This window comes from Echinops telfairi, unplaced genomic scaffold (assembly GCF_000313985.2).
Source record: "Echinops telfairi isolate 266 unplaced genomic scaffold, ASM31398v2 ScPeMD7_7469;HRSCAF=8507_1, whole genome shotgun sequence".
In the NCBI taxonomy this organism is placed as follows: Eukaryota; Metazoa; Chordata; class Mammalia; order Afrosoricida; family Tenrecidae; genus Echinops; species Echinops telfairi.
In genome coordinates, this window is record NW_022111373.1 from 12559749 (window position 1) to 12564577 (window position 4829).

Genomic DNA, 4829 nt, shown 5'->3' on the forward strand with positions numbered 1-4829 from the left:
GGCTCCTAATCAAATTGTAATAACCTGGACCCAAGTAACAGAGATACTCGACCTGTCCCATATGCTTCTTCATGAAGGGTAGCTTTGTCTGTGACTGCAGTTACTGCAGACAATGCAGCTGGGGCTGGTGATGGTCTTGGGTCCAGATAATGCCTTGAGACACCAACCACATTTACAACATTAGTCAGGGTTCGTTTGAGGCCCTGAGGGGGTTACAACACCAGACTCCTGCCCAAGTGACTGGAAATGGTTATAGATTTATTGGTTAATTATTATAATTCATTTTGCAACTGTCCTAGTTATTATCTTTTGGACTACTCTTCTGTTGTCATCACATTAAGTCAATTTTTGGAACTTTTGGAACTTGGAAACTTTTGGAACATGGTCTCTTCCGAACGGCCAGATGCCAGTTCACTTCATGTTACGTAGCAATAGAATTCAAATAGAAAATGACAATTGTATTTTTCACAGAAATTATATCACTCGTATTTTTAGAAATGGAGTAGAATTTATTTATTGTAAATAGCAATAGAACACAAAATTAGACCTGGATCTTTCTGATTGATTTTAGTTAATAAACAATGTCAGAGGCAGAAATGTTGTATAGTAATGGTGTCTGGGGCCTTGCGTGACTTCCCAAGGTGGATGGAGAATGAAATAGGACCAGATCCTGGGGAAGGTTGATCAGAGGCAGGAGTTAGATGTGCCTTTACCCCAGCTGTCCCTCCCACAGCGCTCCTCACTCTGTACGACTCTGCGAGGTTTGGTAATTCACTGCAGTGACCACCCAGAACAAACAGACAATCCCCACTTCCAAAGTATAGAAAAGGAAGTCTTCCCACCAGCAGGCTGTAATTCAGGATTGGAAAAAAGCTCAGATGATAGTTCTTCCTGTCAAGACAGCCTTGTCTCTGCCATGCCCACAGGCATCTCTGTCAGCCTCTCAGCTGAGTGGCCTCTTGGCCTCAACCCTGCTCAGGCAATGTTACAAAGCTCTTTTAGTACCGCTGAAAAATGCCTAACGGGCACTTCATTGCACTGTGTCACCTGGAAAGTGTTCAGCTTTAGCTCGGGGAGTAGGCAGAACTGGAGTAGGCAGAACCTAGTTGGCGCCCCCCTTAAATGCCTGGAGGCACCCCACTCCCCAAGCAAGACTCCTCCCAAAGGCACTTCTTCGCTTCACTTACTCTCTAACGCTCTTGGTTCTGCTAGCACAGCGCTGTCTCCGCCAGGAGGAGGTCCTGCGGGCAAGGATATCAGGGTCCAGAGGGTATATATTCCACTGCTGGCTCTTCTTTCTTAATGGTAGTCATATTCATTTTCCTGTTTCAGAAATGACTCATTTTATAGCCAGCAGGACATCAAAATTAACCAATCCTCATGTTAGCATTCCAAGTTTTTAGAATCACAATTAACCCTGTTAACAGTCACTCACAACTAAATAAAAAAGTCTGTCCGCCTTCCCTCCCAACCTACTCCTACCCAGACCCATCAGGAAAAGAGGAATTGGACCCAAGGGCATGGTCCCACCCAGTCATTTGGTGAGTTTGTTATAACTAGTTCTTTAGTGCTTCCTCCCCCACACTATCTTGACCCAAATTCTACCTTATAAATCCGGCTACACTAGAGCGTGTACATGGGTACAGAAAACAGCTGGAAACACAGGGAATCCAGGACAGATGAACCCCTCTGGACCAATAATGAGAGTAGTGATACCAGGAGGGGAAGAGGAAGGTGGGAGGAGAAAGGGGGAACCGGTCACAATGATCTACATAGACCCCCCTCCTGGGGGGGATGGACAACAGAAAAGTGGGTTCAGGGAGACATTGGTCAGTGTGAGACATGAAAAAGTAATAATAATTTATAAATTATCAAGGGTTCCTGAGGGAGGGAGGGAAAAAATGAGCCAATACCAAGGACTCAAGTAGAAAGAAAATGTTTTGAAAATGATCGTGGCAACACATGTACAAATATGCTTGACACAAGGGATGAATATCTGAATTGTGATAAGAGTTGTATGAGCCCCCAGTAAAATGATTTAAAATAAAAAAGATAAACCCAAAGGATGACTGTCCAACTAAACCAAACTCACTGCCATCAAGTCGATGGCCCGTGCATTTCTGAGACTGACTCTGTACAGAGTAGAAAGCCCTGCCAACCTTGATTTTGAACCGCTAACCTTGCAGATTGAAGGCGAATTTGTAACCACTACGCCCCACAGTGCTCCACCACTCACAAATTACATTTAATTACATGGGAAAGTGTGTCAGCTGTGGAAGTAGGTTGATTTTTTTTGAGGTCTTTTAGATCAGTAACTTTCCACAAATCAGAGCATGAATGATTTATAAATGAAGAAGATTCAGTTCAATGCCATTTACTATGTTGTTTACTGTGGATGGTAGAAGTCATAATCTTTGATAAGAGTTATTCGTCTAATTACATAGAGCTTTTGATAAAACCACAATTTCTCTATAGAAAATATCCTACATTATACCCTATCCCTTATTGAGTGTACATGGATTACCATTAAAGATAAATTATAGTTTTACTAGATTTATGATCTTTTTTCTTGTAGCCCTTACTGCCCTTGATGTATTTGCTTATTTATTCTATCTATTGGTTTTATATGACCCTATCTGTAAGCTACTTAAGGGTAGACATAGTTATTGATGTCTTTGAGATGTCTAGACAGTGCCTAGCACTTGGTCTATGCTTAGTAAATATATTTGGAATTAATAAATGGGTGAAGATGAAAATGTTTCCTAAGGGTCCTGTTTCAAAGAAAGAAACTGTTGAAGTTGAGAAAATTTCTTATCTTAAACCAGATAAGAGTAATTGACTCTCCTGATTTCCCCTATGTATGCTTTATTTTTATTCCTGTGGCATTTCACCAAGGAGGCCTACATTTTCAGAGTACAATTATAAAAATATGTCTGATCTCATCTGGAACATTTTTTAAAATGTCCTTGAGTACTTAGAAATGTCTGAAGTCTTAAGTTATTTGATTTTGTTTAATGAACAGATACATTTTAGACTCCATTTGTCCCTAAATCTAGTGGGTCAATATAGCTTCAGGAGTAAGATGAAGTTTACCATTTGGGTTAATAAATCTAGAAGAGCAAAATTTTAAAGTTGGTTTTTTGGTGTTTTTTTTCACAATCATGGAATAGCGGGAGATTATCAGTTATATCCTAATCTTCAATTCAGGCTATTTTAAAGCTATGGTTTAACTGTGGTTTCATTTTTTCTTTTAACTTCTTAGATTGTTTTCCAAATATTTGTGACACATTTATTTAGAAAAGATGGAGCATAAAAAAAAGTATATAAAACTCCAGTAGAGGCATGTCATACTTTTTATGGGACAACTGGAGCCTTTTATAGTTAATATAGACTTAAGCTGTTTTGATGAAATAGGTAAATAGCTTAATATTAGTTTTTAAATGTGGCTCATGAGCCAAGAGAAGCCATTGCTGAAGTTTAGAACATAATGATGTATTGCACCTAATGCAATTAGTTAATTGCCTATCTTAGGGTTAAGAAGGAGTGAAATATGATCTGGTAAAAAATAGGATAACTTGGTAAAAAAAATGAGAGGTAGTGGAAAATTGCGATGTTAATCTCTTTTTTAATTAACTTGCTCAGAAATCAGGACATTTTTTATTTTTAACATGATGACATTTTGGACTTAAATAAGCAATTTCAGAAAGGTATACATTCCTAAAGTGCTATGCAATATGAAGTTAGAGGTCAGCTGGAACAATTCTTGATACTGAGAGCCAGTTGAGTGCTTGTGCCTAATACTAATTGCCCAGAATTAATCTTGTATTCTATTTTGCTACACTAACCAACATAGATTTCAAAATGTAAATTATCATAAAATTAATTAAAGATCTTACAATAGTATTAAGCCCTTTCCCAAGAATATATAAAAGCAAACATTAAATGTCATGAACTATCACATACATAACGTTTTCTTTTAGTTTCTTCTTTTTTAATCTTTACAGTATTGTAAATCCCTTATAGTTAGAAGTGGTATTTTATTGAAGGTAAAGATTTGGCTTTGGGTATTTTAGGTTTTCAAATGAACTGGCCCACTTAAATATATTAAAATAAACTGTGAACAATTATTGATTTATGTTATTTGATATCTAAGAATTAGACTTTTATAAACTACTCCAAACATCTCAAAACATATTTGTCATGAAAAGAAGTTATTAAATATAGTTACAATCAAAACAAAATCATCTTGGCTATCTACATTGACCAGATTATTACAAAGTTTAATTTTAATTTATGTTACATGAACACAAGTCATTTCCTGCAATTAGAAAAAACTCATAAAATAGTGCATAATAATGACTTCCATTGAAAGAAGTAGACTAAAGGAATTCTTGTGATGAAGTGAAATCACATGGTATGGCTCTTTCATCTATAGCAGGGATTCTCAACCTGTGGGTTGTGACCCCTTTGAGGACCCCTTTCACAGGGTCACCCAATTCATAACAGTAGCAAAATTGCAGTTATGAAGTAGCAACAAATATAATTTTATGGTTGGGGTGGGGGGTGACCATAACATGAGGAACTGTGTTAAAGGGTCATGGCATTAGGAAGGTTGAGAACCACTGATCCATAGTCTTTGTAAGTCCCACCCGGTGACTTGTTCAAAGGACTTTATCTTGAAGATTGATCCGTTTTGCCCTGCTGCTGGGTGTAAAGTAAACCATTTCAGAAGGAGGAATAGAGAATCCCATGCCAGTCAAGCAAGAAAAGCCACCAGTGGAGTGCACTTCCCGGCCCACAGAATGAATAAAGCTGAACTCCTTTAGGTA

At 37.9% G+C, this 4829-nt stretch overlaps 1 protein-coding gene across 1 annotated transcript in view; it reads left to right on the top strand.

Annotated features, from left to right (window-relative positions):
- FBN2 (fibrillin 2) overlaps nucleotides 1-4829 on the top strand; it is a 266701-nt gene that overhangs the window by 79955 nt on the left and 181917 nt on the right. The window lies entirely within an intron of this gene.